The sequence below is a fragment of the Vidua macroura genome, chromosome 8, assembly GCF_024509145.1.
Source record: "Vidua macroura isolate BioBank_ID:100142 chromosome 8, ASM2450914v1, whole genome shotgun sequence".
NCBI lineage: Eukaryota > Metazoa > Chordata > Aves > Passeriformes > Viduidae > Vidua > Vidua macroura.
In genome coordinates, this window is record NC_071578.1 from 13,105,370 (window position 1) to 13,124,058 (window position 18,689).

The following is an 18,689-nucleotide window of genomic DNA, read 5'->3' on the forward strand; positions in this document are numbered from 1 at the left end:
GTCGAGGCGGGTCTGAGGGCGGCGGGGCCGGAGGCACTGTTAAATATTGCAGCCGACTTACTCACTCACTTCTCTTCCTGGACGGCAGCGCAGTTTCCACCCACTTCTTTCACCTTTGGTTTCCAGGCTTTCTGAGAAAAGGGGAAGCCGTGGGAGGGAGCAACCGGCATCCCCGTGCCAGGGCCACGGCCCCCAGCAGCCTCTCCTTCCCGGGAAGGGGCGGATGCCAGAGGGGGCCGCTTTCCCGGGAAACTGCGGCGTGGCTGGGAGTGCCTTGTGCCCGTGGCCCAGCGCTCCACGATCCTCTTGGGTTAGGCAGATTTTCCTCTCCAGCCAAGTGGAGGGGACACCTGAGTGCTGCCTCCCTGGCATAAGCTCAAGGATGGCTGCCTGACCAGCTCAGCCTCCTCCTTTGGGAGTGGAAATCCCCTTGGGACTCAGACGTACCTTGGCCTCACCTCACCAAAGCCCATTCAGTTCCTCCTTTAACACAGTGCCTCTGCAAGTGGGGACAGCGCCAGTGTTGGGGTCTCATGCACATCACTGACACCTGTGATGAGCTGTGTCCGTCCTCAGCCCACAGAGCCCTGCCAGTAGCAAGTGCTGCCAAGGGCCTGGGAATGTGCCAGCCAGCATTCCATTCTGCAGCCAGTGTTTCATCCAGTGACATGCCCATTGGCACCACATGGAGCTGGCTGCCCTCCCTGGGGACATTGATAGATGTTGTTCCCTGGGACATAAAGCCCCCTCTAGCTACTGCCAGCTCTGGTGGGTTAGCACATGTGTCTGGTGGGAACTCATTTTTCTCAAAGTCCCATTCTCCAGCATTCTGTCAATGCCACCAAATGCACAACCATTGTTTTTGCTCAGAAGTTACGTCAGGTCCTGGGGTTTCCCTCTGCCAGCAGTCTGGAAATGAAAATCTGGGGCCCCAGCACTGGCTGTGGCACTGAGCTGATAGTGGGGTGAGCACCACTGCTCCTTCTGTGCCACAGTGAACAAAACCAGAAATAAACTGGCAAATTAATTGATGGGGGATGGCGAGATGCCTCACGTGCCTGGCTGCCTGCACCGCCCTGCCCGGGCTCGACAGCTGCCCTGCAGGTTCAGATAAAATTTACAGAGTGGTTTTGTCTTTTGGGAGCTGCCATGGTGTTTCTGGAGTGGGAAGCATCTGGAAGGCTCTGGCATGGAGGTGAACAAGCTGGAGCCACAGTTTTATCAATGCAAGCCCCCAAAGCAGGCAACATCAGCCTCACAGTGTATTTTCAGGTGGTCGGGTGTGATTTGGCTGCACACCACAACTTTGCATGACTGCCACTCTCTGCCCCTTAGCTCCATCAAGGGGCTGGACAGGAACTTTGACATATGGATCCGTGACCTGAAATATCTCTGATTTCTCAAGGCAGGGCTGCCCTCCTGCTCACCTGCTGCAGTCCCACCCAAACATGACACAGCTTACAGCGTACTGCTTACAGCAGCCAGCACTCCCTCCCCACATCTATGCTATCACTTTTGGCAGCTCTCAGTGCCACACTGGAGGTCTGGAGATCTCCCTGCTCCTTCCTTGCTGCCTGTTCAGTTTTTCCAAGGTAACAGTGCAGCACCATGGCTGTGACACTGATGTCCCCACTGGGGATGGGGCCTGGCCAAATCCCTCCCTAGTGCTGGCTGAATTGCTTGTCCTTGCTGGGGTCAGACCTTGGACATCCCTCTGGCCACTGCTCCCGATACCTTTCCCAGAACAGATCTTGCCCCCACAAGGACTATCCCCCTTCTCAGTACCATGGCTGGCTTGGCCACTTCTTTGCACCCTCTTCCTTGGCACATGGGCCCCCCACATGCTCTGTATGTGTCTGCCTGCTGGGAAGGGTCTGGTGAGCTCCTGAGTTGGAAAACCACTGGGGAACAGGGGAAGAAGCAAAGAAGCAGGCGAGAGACAGACACAAGTAGGGCAAAAAGGGAAGTCACTGCAGGCCTGGTGCCAAGGGGATGGGCATCAAGGCAGCTCAGACCCTGCACGGGTGGGAGGGAGTGCACAGGTTTGCTGGTGAACAGCTTTGCCGGCTCCCACGATGCAGGCTGTAGAAGGAAGAGGAGGAAGAGTGTGCTTGGAGTTGGAGTGACTGTCTGAATCCCACTTTTTGTAGGTCTGGTTGGCAGAGGTGAGCGAGCAGATGCAGTCTCTGGGGTCACACTGCAGCAAGTGGGATTCATCCCTTCCCTGTGACATTGGCACAGCTGAGACCTGATGCTGTTCCTAGTCCCCATTTCTCCAGATTCCCCAGGTCTCCTTCAGCCAAAGGCAGCAGGTGTGAGTGAGGAGCAGCCTGGCCCAGCCCCCTGTGGAAGGACAATGGCTTGGCATTTACTGGGGGGAAGTGGGAGCTTCCTGCAGCCTCACTGTGCTGGGAGCATGGCTAGGCACGAGGGGTTTGCCCTTGTTGGGGGGGTCCTGTGGGAGAGGAGGCTGGGGAACTGCCCCTGCAAGGCTGGGACTTCACCCTGGGGTGAAATCCATCTTCTATCTCTAGGGAAATGGCAAAGGAAGAGACCAGCTGGCCTTTCCTACCCATCCAAAGAAATTAGGTTGAAATCCCCCACCTTTGATCTCCTGTGACTGCAGAGAAAGCCATGCAGCAGGACCAGGGTGTGGTTTAGGGCTCAGAAATAAGCCAGCAATTAGAACACCTCACAGTGTTACTGCTGAAAGCAGAAAGTAGCCCTAGGGAAGGGCTGATGTGTGCTTTCTGAGCCCCACAACCGCGTGGGGTTTAGGATGAAAGCTGATGCAGCTGCTCCTTGCCCCGGGGCAGGACACTGGAAAGAGGATCAGTGAAATCTCTGCAGCCTCCGGGAGTGTCCCAGTGGCAGCCACTGCCTCTGGGGCCGGAGTGGGACAAGGACTTTCATGGCTCTCTGAGGTGGTCTCCTCCGGGGAGATTCAATCTCCTGCCGGGGGGCTGCTCTAGGCTGCAGCCCCAGGCTGTGCACAGCAAGAGAGCTGCAGCTGGAGGTGCTGGAGGCAACAGCCACTGCTTGGCCCTTTAGTAGAGAAGCCAGAGTAGTGCCCAGATGCAGAGTCATGCCCAGCCAGCACCTGCTGCCCCTCCCAAGGAAGTTTCTCTCGGGTGTAGACTCACAGATGTCTAACACAGAGCTAATTCCACACTTCAGCCTTAGCTGAGGCTCAGTCCATCTCCAGACTTACAAACATCAGGCTTTGTGAGGTTTAGTGGCCCTTGTGTGTCTCTCCTTTTCCCTCTCCCCTAAGCCAGCAAACTGCCTGCAAGCCCCTGTTCCTCCTCTGAGGAATGTCATACATGAGGGAAACTGCATCTTTCAGCCTTGCCTTTGGGAAGAAGGATGTGGTGTTAAGCAACATCTTGGGCTTAGCAGGTGATTTTTCTCCTGACAGCACAAAGACAGAGATGCCCTTGCTGAAAGAGCTGAGCAGCCTTGGTTTGTCCACAGAGCTTGATCCTCAAAGCCAGGTTTGAGAGGCCACACCAGTGGCCTCAGAGCTGGGGTGGCAGGACAGGCAGCTTGGTTGGTGCTCAGCCTGTTCTCAGCCCCTTTGTTTGTGTTGCCAGCCCTGAGTGCACGCAGAGAGCCCGGAGGGGCCGAGGTGCAGCCTCCATCACACTAAGTGTGCTGTGGGACAGGCTGCTCCTGCAGGACTTGCAGATGCACTTGGACCTCACAGCCTGGGGGATGCTGGTGTGGACTGCTGCCCTCCAGGCCCTGCACTGAGCATTTGCACTGCTGCAGAGGAGCTCAGTCTTGGTTATAACCATCAATGATGCCCTGCAAGAAACCTTCCCCTGCAAAGGCCTGGCCAGCAGTGGGTATTTTCCTGCCAAGGGGACTTGCTCTGCCTCTCTCCCCAGCAGGGCTTTTTGTACGCAGCCAGGGTTTTGCTCAGGCTGTGTTGCTCTGAGCTTGGGCTCCCCCTCCACCTGCCTGTCTGTTTTTAGCCTATGTCATATTTTTGCAACCTTTGAGACCTCCTGCTGTCTGGCCACCTGGATAGAAATCTGGCGAGATTTCATGAATGGAAATGAACACGGGAAATGCACAGAAGTTCAGCTGGTGTGACCACCAGAGATGGCATTTACCTCTCAGGAGCAGCTCCTTGTGTCCCCAAAGAGACACTGAAAGCAGCACATACCCCATGGAGCTCCCTTCTAAGTGTGACCTGCCAGCATAAACCAGTCCCCTCAGTGCTGGCAGCCCCAGCGAAAGCATGCCCAGGGGGAAAGGGAGTTTCTTGGGATGTTTTTCCTTTAAGATTCCTGTTTCCCCTCCAGCCCCCATCCATGGATGCTGGCAGCCTTCCCCTTTTCCATGTAGCTTTGCAGAGGGAGCAAAACAAGTGGCTGGGGCTGAAGAAGTCTGGAAGATGGAGGAAGGCTGAGGAGATGAGGGCATGGGGAGGCAGGGGTGCCCCCTTGATCCGTTGCTGGCGCAGCAGCCCTGCTTCCAGCAGCCCTGAAGCAATTTGGGAATCAAATCTGCTGGCAAGGAAGAGAGGAAAACCACAGGGCTGAGTCACTCCTTGGAAGGCATTTGCATCTGGACAAATTCCAGCCAAACCCCCTTCCCACTACCTCTGTGTGGGGTGTCAGGGGTGGCTTACAGGAATGGCCACATCCTTTTCCCCAGGATGGGGCCTCCCCAGCCAGTCACACTCAGCCAGAAGCCAGGCAGCATCCACTGCCGACTTTGGCAGGTTTCCATCAGAAGGCAGGAAGGCTTTCCTGGGGGAAAAAGCTGTGCTGGTGAGCAGAAGCAAGACTGAAGGCAAGTGAGGCTGCAAGGAAGCTGAGCCTCTTCCCAGAAATGGCAAAGTGGGGTGTTGCCTTTCAGCATCTCCTGAAAGAGTCAGACTGGGGCTGGTCCCCCATCCGAGCTTTCCATTAGCAAATGGTCAGGATTTGGTATGACAGTCTGCTCTAGGGATTTAGATTAGGAGAGGAGCAGCATGCAAGAAGGATGGAGGATTGGGAGCATCCCAAATGCTGACCCAGCACCTGCAGAAGCTCGAGTTTTTGGCAGGGGTGAAAGAGGGGCTGGGGGAAAGGTTGCAGAACTGGAGTTACCTACTGGTGGTAGGAACTGGCAGGGGGAGAGGATTCACCCAGAAGGTCACAGGGTGGAAAAAGCTTCTCCAGGAATGAAAGTGCCACAATATGGTGTCTAAGAACTTAGTGTTTATTTCCCTTCAGAATAATCTTGGGGGAGCTTCTCCCTATGCCCTGCACCCAGGATATTTTCTCAAGGTTTAAATTTCCCTGATGTGCCAAGTCATGCTCCTGCTTGAAAAGACCTTTGCTAGAGTCAGGTGCTGCGTGTGGCTAGAGCCGACGGGCCCTGGGATGGGACCCAGCTCAGGGAGGTACCTCAGGGTGAGATCTCAGTGTTTGTGAGATATCCGGATCTGAGATGCATTGCACAGTGCTGGAGCTCTGTGCACCATCTCGGTGATGTCCAACCTCCCTTTCCTCCCTCTAGTGGCTAAAATCCCGGCATTTCCCGGGGCTCCCAGAGCCCCCGGCAGCACCCGGCGCTGGGGCACAGGGAGTAAAGGCACTGCCTCTGTGCTGGGACAATGGGTAGGTGGCCCTAGCCCCTACCAGCCCTCCTGACAGGGATGTTCTTGCCTGCCCCAGGTCTCATCTGAGAGGAGATAGAGTTTTGCAGGGATTTTTTGGATTAGGGACGGCGTTACACGTAAAGGGAAGCTTTCAAGCATCATGCTGGTTCCCACACTGCTCCATGCCCACAAATGCGCGATGAGGAATACCAAGCGAAATGCCAGCTCTTCCCTAAGTAATTCCTTTCAGCTAGTCTTGCAATTAGTCCCTTGGAAAAAAAAAATTAAATAAAGATTTTGAGCTTTGCCAGCACTTCTCTTTGCAAACGCTGGTCTCGCCTTGTAACTAGGGCACAGTGGGAGGCGAGAGCAGTTAACTCTTAGCATCAAGCTTTCCTCAGCCAGCCCGAGGCGGCTGAGATGAGACTGCCCGGGGAGCTGCGCTCCTGCTCGGGGGGGAAAGGAGCCTGCAGAGGCGAGGGGTGCCCGGCAGCGAGGGCTGCCCAGTGCCCTGCAGCTCGCCTGCAGCCAGTGACCCGGCTCAGGGCACACTGGAGCTCCCTTTCCCCTCCACGCTCCATAAGCGTTCTGCAGGTGTGCGTGAACCACAGGTTTGCTCCTGCACTTGTGGATAGAGAGGATGTGGAGAAAGGGATGTGGAGCTGCTGCTCCCTGAACCCGGAATCCGTGCTGTGTTACTCCCGGAAATCCAGCTGGGACCCACCCACTGTTTACAGAGAAGAGTGCAGTGAATCATCTGTGCGGGGAAGAAAAACACAACAAACATGGGCCTTTTTAAGCTTTCCGGGCAAGTGAAAGCTGCTGGGAGAGCACCTGAGTGGGAGCAGACCGGGTGTCCTGGGAATGCTGCTAGGGCTGGCTCTGGAGGGATCCTTATCCTGGGACAGGCACCTGTTTCTACCCCAGCCTGTTAAATACGGGTGCCTAAACCCATCACAGCTGGCAGCAGCTGTGCTCTGCTCCCCACAGGCCAGCCCAAGGGGGCTCCAAAGTGAATTTTCCAGGGAGATGTCCTGGCTGGTGGGGAAGAGGTGGCACTTGACAGCAAATGCTTTTCTCTAGACGTGAAAGTAGGAAAGCATTGATCTGGAAATGGGTTTGCAATAGCAAGGATGGGGTTACTACATCTGCCTGAACAAAGGGACCAGAGCCCTTGGAGATGGCCTGGGGTGCTCCACCTGGCTTGCAGAAGGACACAGACCTGCTGGGGTCCTCTGATATCTCTGCCACCCCCTGGGCTGTCTCAGGTGTTCTTTACCACTGGGCAGATGCTCAGGTAGCTAAATCAAGTCCTCGGCATCACACACAAAAAATGTTACTTCTATGTGAAATAAATGAGGTGAGGAAAGGTCTTTGTGTGTGCCAAGAGCTGTGTTACCTTCCTGCTGTGGCAGCCAGAACAACCACTGTCCCACAAATGTGGCCTTTAAGCCAAGCTGCCCAGGGCTGTGGCCCCAGGTCCGCAGCAGAAAGGGAAGGTGGGTTCAGTTAGCACCTGGAGAGCATTTGGGATGGGGTCTTGGCATCATTAGGACCCAACACTGGGAGATGTAAGAGCAGACTGAGGGGAGCTGTCAGCCAATAAAGGTCATGGTAGGCAAACCCAGCAGCTTGGTGTGGCTCTGGGGAATAGCTGGGGGTCTCCTAGAGGTGTACTCTGGGGTCTTCAGACAGTTGCCAGGCACAGAAGGTAGAGGTAAGCAGGGATACAAGAGGAGAAGACCCCCTAAAAGCCAGCAGGGACCCTAAGGAGGGGTGAAGACAGCTGCTGTGTGAGTAGAGAAGGGCTGGCCTGGCACAGGGGCTGCAGCCCTGATGCCATTTTGGCTGCCAGCCCAGCTTTGGGCCCCTTTGGGGTGAGTGAGGAGCTACTGCCAGAGGGAACAGGGCAGCTGGATCATGTGCAAGGTGTTCAGGTGCAGTAGCTGTGACACTGTAGCAGAGACCCCAAGGAAGTGTGGGTTTGCATGCCAAGTCAGAGCTGATGCCCCAGTGCAAGGAGAAATGTTCTGCACTCATGGCTGCAAAGTCTGTGACCCGCTGCTGCCAGGAGCGGATTCAGGAGTGACTGGTCCTCACGGCAGAGGTGGAAAGCTGTGCAGCTGTGCAGGGACGGCCACTGTGGCAGTACCGTGGCTGGCAGTGGGCACTAGAGGGCTGCACACTCCCGTCCTTGCTGCCAGAGGTGTCTCTCTCACACTGCACAGCCTGGTCTGGAAATGCTGATTAAACTCTGGCAGACTCAGTGGCCCGGGAGAGATGAAAATAACTTTGAAGAACGGCAGTTTGCCACTACAGGGCCAAGGTAGTGATTTTTCTTCATTTCAGTTGTGCTTTCCCCAAGCTCTGCTGCTGCCAGGGCAAACTTGCAAGGTGAAAAGAAGTAAATAGTGCATGGGCTTGATGCTGGGGTGTGTGTGATGAGCTTGTCCAGTTTCCTTAGCCCCTGAAAGTTTCTCCAGCACAGCCCTTATTCCCAGGAAAGCCGTGTCCTTTGCAGAAGCAGTGAGCTCCTCGGGTTGTTTAGTGTAGGTAAGGAGTGGCTGGGGATGGTGCAGGCATGGCTGATCCTGCCTCAGGTCTGGGTGATGCACTGGGTTCCCTCCTAACATGGATTTCTAGGGAACCTTGCAGCACTGGAAAGGTGTAAAATGAAGGTACTCTGACTCATCTAAAGTAATTTTGGAGCAGTGTTTTTGGGACCACTTACATCCACTGCTTTATTTTTCTTACCTGTTTTTGGCTGTTTTGTTGGCCTGCAGGAAATCCCTGCTGCTTTGGGGCCAGCTGTGGCCCCCTCCACCCCTCATGGTGGTAGACAGAGATGGTTACCATCCTTCCCCCTCGGGGGAAGGTTTGGCCGGGTATCCACAGGTGTACCAGATACCAAACTCCAGAGTTATCAGGGGCATCAGCGTCAGCCTGGAAAAGAGAGAGGAAGTCATGGTAAGAGACTCTTGACTCTGGGGGCCGTGGTGCTCAACCCTTCACTGCCTGTGTCACCTACCCTGTGTGACACCAGTGACCTCCCACTGGAGGACACACTGGTGGTAAAGGTCCTGGACAAAAATCCATCGTGTCCATGTTATGGGAACCAGACAGGATGGATCCTGCGACTGCCTGAACATCTCAAGAGTTAGCATGGGAAGAGAAGTTTTGTGTTTGTCTGCCAAATGTGGAAGGATAAAGGTGAAATATTGACAGTGTTGCCTGAAATATCTCGTGGCACATAGGGATTCAGAAAGGATTTCTGCTGAGGGATGGATTTGTGAGGTGTGCAGAAAAGGATTCAGAATTCAAACTGGCCTGGAACAAGACAAAAAGCTGGCCCACCCAGGAATATTGAGTGGATCGCTGCCTCCCACCCCAAATAAAGATCTGCACAAGAGGCATGTTGGCAATACTGGACCACGGAGGAAAATTTGTATGAGCAGTATGAAGGGAGAAAACCAAGTTGATTGGGGGTGTATGTTCCATCAAAAAACATGAAACAGATAAGTGGCAAAAAAAAAAAGTGTTATATAAGAGCCCAGTGAAAAAGAAGAGGAGGGATGTGGAATAGGAAACATGTTGCTGCCATTGAATTGCATGCAGAAGGGGAATTGAAGTCCCTTTATGGAAGTGTATGGAGGAGTTGCTGCAGACTGGTTACCCCCTGTAAAGCTGCCTGTGCCTCACAGGACATTCGAGAGAGTGATCACATGCAGTTGCTACCAAGTTGCATAGCACTGTAACATCTTGCTCCTATTTAATATTTTTATTGTAACACCTTATACTTAAAACTTGAAATATATTGTCAATTGTGGGTTAGCTAGAGATGTCCTGCCCACTGTTGTGTTAAATGCCCTGGGTGCATTGGCCATCACAAGCCAGTTTAATTAGGGGCTGGTGGTATGTAGGGACGCTAAGGGACTCTTAAGCATGGTGTGACACCTGTAACATGAATTTGAGGCATTAGCCACTGGTTTTGGCTAAAATGAATGGGCCACCTCTACTTAATCTGGAAAAGGAACATGTATAATTTATATGTCTAATTTATGTATGAGGATAAATATTCAGGTCCCTCGTGAGAGGGACTATCCTGAAGTATACAGCAGGACAGCATGAACTGATGCACTCTGAAGGTGTTTGTACACTGACAGAGGTGAATAAAGTAAAACCCCTGCCCTCAAAGGTGAAAGTCGTGTGGAAGGAAGGCATTTGTCAGAGATGGTCTCCATATGAGCTCATCAGGCTGAGTCCTGCCTCATCCTACCTTGTAATAACCACCAAGGTGGGAGGGAAAGGAAAAAAATGACTAGTTTTGTCCTCAGAAATCTCATATAAATGGAGTGTGAAGAAAGAACTGCAGGAATATGTGGGGATGAGGGAATGTCTGCAGGTATTGCTCAGGGCACTGATAAAGCATAAAGATGAGGAAGGAAAAAGCCAGCACTTGCTTGGGAGATTAGGTAAAAAACAACCTGCTCCAGTTGTTCCTGCTGGGAGAGCGCAGGGAGAACGTAGCTGGGTCAGGTGGGAGATATTTAAGACTGGTATTTTTTTACTGCTTGGTAGATGAATTGTGATGTGGCTTTATAGAAATACTTGACCTCTGTTTTCCTATGACATGGTGACCATACTTAGTCAGCAATACTGGTGTTGGTGGGCAGGTGGTGAGCAGAGATTCTGCAAATACAAATCCCTTCCCAATGACAAACTTTCTGGGAGATGGGCTAGCAGATATAAAGGTAATGGGAGTGATATGAGACACAATTTAGTACAGAAGGTATTTGGTTTTTCTATGTAAAAACTCAGATTTGTTGCCTAAATTTGTATGCAATAATTGAAGTGGATGAAGTTCTAACAATTTTTGTGATGAGAGTATTTTGCTAAGACATCTTGAAAAATACTGTGATCCCAAAGAGACTGGTAACAGTCAAGTATAATTAACTGGAGCTGGAAAGATGTCGGGATCTGTGATATTTAAATGCTCCTGAGATTGTAGAAGTCTCTGTCTTTCAGCCCTGCTGCCAAAGAAGAAGTCGTAATTCATCTGTGCTGGTTTTCAAGGTTGTTTATTTCTTCTTATCTAAAATATTTTCTCTCTGACCTGCAGCAGGTCTGTCTCGCAGGACAGCGTGCGGGGCTCTGCCCCTCAGTGGGATGTTACAAAGATTATATACTAGAAACTATGTGTGCTATATTTACAATAACGTGCCAATATCTATCACCCATGTTGAACAGTGTGTCCCCAGCCTAAACCAATAGAAAAATGCCAACACCACAGTGAAACATGGAGGGCATGAAGAAGAAGAAAAAGGACAAGGCATGCCCAGTTTCCTCCGTCTTGCCCCCTTTGAATCCCTTATCTAGAATCCTAAAGTTCTACTTTTGCACCCATGCCACACTAATTACTACTTATATCAAACACTCAGAGCTTGTAATTCATCCTGTAAGATTGAAAACTCTTTTCCATGGACAGAGATCAGAGACAGTGTCTCTCGGGGCTCTGTACAGGGGGCCTTCTGACCCCCTGCCAGGGTCCCAGACCTTCCAGGGCAGCCAGAGGGATGCCCTGGATTCCCACAGAAAGATTGCTATGGGGGGCTGTAGAGGAATGTGGATGTTAGGCATGCTGGGATTCAGAAAATAAAACACAGGTTTGTCACAAGGCTTTGTCTTGAAAGGTCTTCTGCTCAGAGCTTTCCCAAGCTGCCTGTGTGTGCTCTGCTGCCTGTTGGTTACCTTGTCCCAAGAGCTGAATGATCAGAGAACAGCTGGAGGGGTGTGGGAGTCACAAGTCAGGATTTGCTTTGTAAAAGCACCTTACTGATTCTAGTCGGAAACAAGAGGCAAAGACAGTATTTTTCTGCTGAATGAAACATTCTTAGTGTGGTGATCTAAGTGGGGCCCCCAAAAGTTCTTGTGGTTTCCTTGTCTAATCTGACTGTCAAAGTATAGAAGAAACTACACAAAACTTGTATTGTCCTAAAAGGGATAATGGAATAGTAAAGACAGATAATGTGTGTAGGACACCCAGGATCTGTTTTGTGAGTGGAGCAGAAGGGACAAGGACCTGAATTTGTTTCATGCCCTGGAATGAGAAAACCTGAAGGGCTGGGAATTGCATGTGGCACGAGCTGGCATGTGGCTCTGAACGAGCAGCAGTGTGGGTGCAGTGGTCAGCAGGGGAACGCCCTGTGTGGGACTAAACACCAACTGCCTCTGGGAACCCTGTGGGTGCAGGACGAGTGTGCATGTGGATGCAAAAAAAAATTCCTTTATTTCCTGTTCTGGAGTTCAGCTCTGCAGAACAGGCAGAGACCATTAGACCCCATTGAGTGACCTCTCATCTTTCACAGGCCTTGCAATTTCTTCCTGTTTCTCTTGACATCAGCCCACTGATTTATGCTGAACTAAAGTACATATTTTTTCCAAAAAAGACAGATCTGAAGACATTGGGAAATGAGAAAACCAACATTTCCCCTGATAATTTGTTCTACTAGTTAACCACTGCCACTCTTTTCCTGTTTCTTATTTTTCATTTCAGTCTGTCTGGTTTCAGATGCTAAACATTAGTTTGTGTTATAGATACCAGGAATAAATCAAAATGCCCTCTAGAACAATACCTGCTTTCTTTTCGGAATATGGGATATGGTAATTAAATCTCTTCAATTTGTCTTGGTTTTGCACAAGGCTGGGGTTTAGTGCTATTGCTGCTGGGGAAAAAGCAAATCCCATCCTCTCTCTTAGCTGGTTTGTGCCTTCTGCCTCACACCCTGTAATGCAGCAGGGCAGGGAACTGGTTCTGTTCAAATATATAAACTTTTTGTTGCTTTGGGGTTATTTGGAGTTTTCAGTCTGCTCACCACAGGGCTGTGAAGATGTCTGGTGGTGTGGTGCTAAGCCCAGCATAGTGAGGAGGAGGCTGGAAGAGTTCCAGGTGGGATGTTTTTGCAGCAGAGCAAAACACTTTCAGGGACCAAACTGCCACCAAAGACTTTTGCTCAGGGATGCTTTTCCAGTCCCCAAGTTAAAAGCAAAAGGCCACTGTGTTTGACCAGTGCCAAGCACAGCCAGCCTTGTGTGCAGGGCTGCTTAAGATACAAAACCAGAACAGTTACAGATGATAATGAAGTAATCAAGCTTTTTTGAGGTATGAAAGTGAAAAATGCTTTCCTTGCCTGTCAAGAAGATGGCTTTGCTTCCTTGCCTTTGAAAAGCCACAGCTGCTCACTCTGAGGGCAGAAATATAGGAAGAGCAAGCATGTACTGCAAATGTACACCCTGATCCTCTTAGAGGGTTTGGCTGACAGGGAGAGGGAATATGGACAGACCATTTAAAATAAATGTTTCTTGCAGGATCAACACAGCTAAGGCAAAGGTGAATTAATGTACAGAAACTCAGTTAATTGAAAGCCCAGATGAGCTGGAGCTATTGGTGGGAAAATGCAGGAAGATTTTGTTTCTACACACACATGCTCATTTCAGTCAAAACAATCTGGATTAGCAAAAAAATCTGTATAATAAACCAGGAAAAACAACTTTGATGGAAATGGGGAAGGTGTGCTTACAGTACCAGGAAGGAGAGCTGAGGAAGTGGCAACCTTTAGCAGAGGGCAGAGAGCAGTGAGCTGTCTTGCACAGCTGTGACTGATAAGGAACACGGATGAAACTAATTGATTGGATTGATTATATTCTTCTTGTTACAAGTTAAATTCTTCCCTAAGAAGGAATTAAAGGAAATTCCTTTGGCACAGTTGAGGGAAGTGTAGGAATACCTGTCAAGTTATAACCTTTATGTTTTTGTGACCCATTTAATGAAGCTGTAAATGATTCATGCTTTATGTGACTCAGCTCTACCATCTCATAGTTTTAACAGAAGAAATGCTTTCTAGGTGAGTTTTGCTGCATCATGTTTTGTGTATTTTTAAAAATCCTCAATTTCCTCTAGGCAATTACATGAAAACAGTTTTTAAAGAGTTTTGGGGTTTTTTTATAAACAAGATAAATAAATGTTAATAATTACAAGCTAATTATAAACTGTGGCTATTGCACAATATAAAATTAAGGCATAGCTGAGCTGAGCTCCAAACCATTTCTTTATCAGAGATGATATTCAGATAATCAGAATCAGCTAACCTATTAGCTGACTTGCTAACAGGTCAGCAAATACTGACCTTGTACCTACAAGTGAAGTTTCTAAGGATTAAAATGCCAGTGGGTGTTTTGGAAGGTCACTCATATTTCCCAATGCTTATTTTAAAACTGTGCCAGTTTATCTTAGCTCAGCGTTTGACCTCTGGTGTTTATTTAGGTGCCAGAGTCAACAGTTCATCACTAAGTGAAAAGTAAGACACTGAGAAAAAGGCCTAAGGGTGTCCCAGGGTGGTTCTGCAGTGTCACTCTGGAAGGTTTGGTTGGAAGCAGGAAGCTGTAGTGGAGAGAGCCTGTTTTAGAAATGCTCAGAATGATGAAAACATGAAGTAGAGCATGGGGGAAACCATCTCTCCTTTTTAGCCAAGCTGCAGATACTGAATGTATGTACATCTAGTGATAATATTCAATAGTGGGAGAATAATTGGCATGAAGTGTTGCCTCAATTTTCTCTCTGACAGGTGTCACTTGAGATTTAAGTGTGTTTATGTTCTTTTACTATTTGATTTACCAATTTAACTTAGTTGTCTCTATGCCCTGCTAATCCAACATTTGCAAAAATCAGGTTTATTTCTTCGAATGCAGTGCTGCATTTCCTGCCTGATTACCCTGTGGCTTAGTCACTACAGTGTATTTACACATAATCGCCATGAAGCGTGACTCCAACTGGCATAAGTACACCTGAAACCACTTTGAAGCTACAAGCTCAGAAATCCCCAACAGTGTGGCCCTGTGGAGCAGAATTTGGCAAGGTCTATTTGCCTATTTGTGCATGTGGCGTGTATGTTTAGGCACCTGTCTTGACTTGTAGCCTGCAAAATTGACATGAGAGTCTTTTGCATCAGTTTGTGCACCTAAATTGCACCAGTTCCCGGCCATCTCTCCTGCGCTCACTCGTATTTAAGGTGAGTCACTGGGGGCATGTTGCCAGAAGAGCAGGATTTATTGCCTAATTTTTTTCCAGGTGCCTGTCCACTGTTCAAGGGCATTCAAATGTTTCATCCAGAGTCCACACGGTGGCCTGAAACTATGTTTGTGAGGTATGTTTGTTAAACTGTTGTGAATTTGGGAGGGATGGTGAGCACTAGAAAACAGAGTCAGGGTTAAAAGTTATCTTGAGGATGGTCTCAGGAATGTACTGATGAATGGCACAAAGAATTACAGTGAGTTAACACAATGCACTGCAAGACTGCCAGGTGGAGAGTGACTGTTCAGCAACAGCTCTGCCAGAAATGATCTGCAGGTCACATCAAATCTGAACTGTGTGTGAGGGGAGAACCCCCTCTTCCTCCTGTGTAAACAGAAGTTTGTCCTTCTGGGTATGAGGATAGGTATTTCTGCTGTAGTGGGGCTCCTGTGGGAGTATGATGAAAGGGTTTGCACTTTGTTCTTCGGGAAAGCTGCGAATTTCTCGAGGGAATTCAGATGAGAGCAATTAGTGGTGTGCTGTGGCAACACTTGATCTTTTTTAAGTGGAAATTATTCTGGCCAACACCCTGTGCTGTCCAGTTTTGCTCATTTCTAACACTGATTTGGCTTTAGGCATCCAAGGAAGAGGCTATGACTCATCCCTGATATCTGACATGGGGCAGGATGGGGGAGCTGGCTGGAGTGCTAGACTGGAGGGTGTTCTAAAGCATACAGGGCTCTGGGAAGGTGAGATGTGTGCTACACTTGCTGACCTATGCCTGCAAAAAATTAATGTAACAAGATTCAGTGTGATTCTTAATGAAAAGGGAAGTTTATTTTAAAGAGAACTTATTTTCCTCACTCACTGTCACATGTTTTACTCATGTTTTCACATCCTCATGCTTGTGAATTCCAAGACACGTGTCAAAACCCATGAGGACCACTTGCATAACACTAAGGATGTAATGCTGGCTTTCAAAACATTGTTCCATATTTTGGGTTCCTCTTGATGATGCTAGATCTAGTTTTTGAGCTGGTTTGAACCAATTTTTAGAATGTAATTTACTTCAGAAGTTATTGCAGTGAATTTGTCTCCCTAAGAATCTTGCTTCTTCCTCCACAGGTCTTAGACAAGGTGGCAACAACTTTCCTATTAACATCCAAACATCCAACTATCTTCTGCTTTTACAAAGCCTGTTCCCCTCTCACCAAGCTGTGATGATGCCTTTTCCTCACTGAAGTAACAGCTGTGAGGCTCCCTGGCTCCTAGGTGAATTGGCTGGTCCTGCAGACTTATCTGGTTACTAAATAAAAAGCCCTTTAAAGAAGATTTGCTAGTGTGTGCCACTTTTGATATATAGCCTTCCATTTGTTCACTCACAGACATGGAACTTAGATTAAAAGTAGTAGAAAGTCAGTGTAAGGGGGTTTAATGAGCGATTGCATGTCTAGCTTTTGAAATATAACAGTGTTTTCTCATTTTGGCCAGATATCACACATCCTGTCTGCTTACCTCTGATGGAGGCTGTGACTCTTATTCCCTTGTCCCAGCAGGCATTTCCCTGTTAGTTATTCTGAAAGCTGAACAGTGCCTAGCTCATCAGAACTCTGATGGTGAAAGAATTATAATATTTAAGGCTGATTCAGGAATCCCCTCAATCTTTGCAAAAGAAATATCTTTGAAAGAGCTTCGTCACAGCATAACATGTAAGTGGAAGAAGATGAGAGAGGTCTGGCAACTTGGTTAGCTAACTGAACCTACCAACTAAAATTTTTGTTGCTTGTTAAGCAGAGAGAAACGTGTTCATGTTGTGGAGAAAAGGCCAGAGAAACAGTGATAAGCTACTGAAGGAAAGCCCTTTTCATTGCCTGCTAGCAGTGGATTGTCCCTCATCTTTTCTTTTTGTTTTTTGACCTTTGTGTCAAGAACGATTAATCTTTACAGAAACAATCAGCGATTAACAGGAAGTTAAACCAGAGACATCAAGGACAGGAATTAGCTTTGGTGAATGTTAACATCATGGATGTCTGCTGAAGAAGACACAGGTGAAGGCCATTTCCATTTTTAATTTGCTTAAGCTATAAACCAGACTTTTCCTTGTAGTCATGACAAAGGAATTTTGTGTGTGTGGTTACATGGCTATTGCCAATGAAACTTTTAAGTATTGAGAGACCTGGAACTCACAACTTTGAAATACTTGAATAAATAAAAGGTAGGGAATCGAATAGATGGAATTTAACTGACCAAGACTGATTTGAAGTTTTCCATGAAAATGGTTGTGGGAATGGGTACGTGTGTCAGGAGAATCGTTAGTGTTAGTTAAAGTGAGCAAACTATGTACTGATTAGTAAACGTTTATTAATGTAGTAGAATTATTATGTGCAGACAGAGATTTTCTACACACTCCTTGACATATGAGTGCAGTGCTGCCAGCTTTTTGTCCAGTCAAAAAAAGGAACTGGTGTGCTAGTTCAGTTCCACATTACAATTCCCTGGGTGAAGCAGGCTCTGAAAAACACAAATACTTCACAACCTTGAGATACAAACCCTCTCCACTGATTAAACTGTTATTGCAATTGAAAGTGGTACCATAAATATTCTCTCCAGATGTTTACCTAAAGCCAAGTTTAGTCCTGCTGCATGTCAAGGTATCAGTGTCTGCTTGGTAAAGGAGGTGTAAATTGGTTCCTGCAACGCACAGCAGGGAGTATCTGATCTGATAACATCTGGGAATTAGTGAGAAAGGGAGACACTCTCCAGAAAGATGGAAGGAAAGTAAACCTGGAATGCCAGGAAATAAATGTCTGTATCTGAACTCCGCTGTAATTTGTGGCTGTGCAAATTACACAAATTACCACACAGCAAATTGGTGATGAGGGGAACAAAGAGCAGCTGAGGCAACCCCAGCCAGGAAGCTGAGTGTGGAAGTGCCTGGAAGAGTGCATCACCCTAATGAGTTTACACAGGCTTGGCTCAGACATGTTCATGTGAGGTGCTGCTGTGCTTCTGGCTGTGTGCTCAGGTGTTAGATTCAGTCAGAGGAAACCAGCCTAAATCTAAATGAAACATTATTCTGGTTTCAAAATAAGTGTTTTTCTACTTAAAACTCCCCAACCTGCATAGTGCTCAGCAGTCCCGTTTACATGTGCAGCACAAAGAATAATGGCTGCCTATATCAGAGCACTTCCACATGAGACTGGGCTTTATCCCTTCCAGCAGTTCCACAGCATTTTCAGTATCTGTGTTCTCTCAGGAGAAACAACTAAAATCTTTAAACATTTCCTTTCTCTTTCTGAGCATTGACCCTGAAGCCAGTGGCACATCAGTGTGTATCTGAGAAAACCACTGTGATCAGCTTTTCCTTCCCTCCTGGGTAACAGTGATGGCATGTGTGTGACTCTCGATAGAATAACTGAATTTACTGTCTGGATAATCATCTGCTATTAGTAAGCTGACTACAACAACTTAATAAAAGGTATGCTAATAAATATTGGTTGATCTGTTTCCACACATACCAGGTCCTGTATTGGGGAAAAAGCAATTTACAACACTTAATCTCAAGGGAGGAACTTATGACAATACCAGTCTTTGCTCTTGCCTGTCACTCCCTGTGGTTCCTTAGCAAAATCTTCCTTTTGCAGCCTCACTGCTTGTGTTTGCTTTTATTCTTGTATTTAGAGTTATAGGAGAGTTTCACAGTCCCCTGCCACTTCAGAACTCCTTCCTTACTTCCCATGATAAACAGCTTCACTTCGCCATCACCAGTGCTGGAATTAGATGCTCTGTCAAAGCTGCTCTGTATCCAACTCCTTGGCTGTCTTTTAGAAACTCCTTATGATTCCAGATGACTTAACTGTAGAAATGCCTCCATGTCTATTGCCATTTTCCACGGTTAAAGTATTAAACTTGAAAGACAAAGCAAATGTTTATAGGACTTCAATTTCATCTGCTCTTTCAATGTGTTATAAAAATATTTCTGGAATTCCTGGATAACATTGGGCATGAAACTTTAACACTTTATTA

General features: G+C 48.1%; 1 long non-coding RNA gene across 1 annotated transcript; it reads left to right on the plus strand.

Moving 5' to 3' along the window:
• Positions 1–10,278: 10,278 nt before the first annotated feature.
• LOC128810968 (uncharacterized) lies at positions 10,279–16,306 on the plus strand. The gene is made up of 3 exons (XR_008438186.1): positions 10,279–10,347; positions 14,721–14,796; positions 15,789–16,306. It is a non-coding gene; the product is annotated as an uncharacterized LOC128810968 (long non-coding RNA).
• Positions 16,307–18,689: the final 2,383 nt, after the last annotated feature.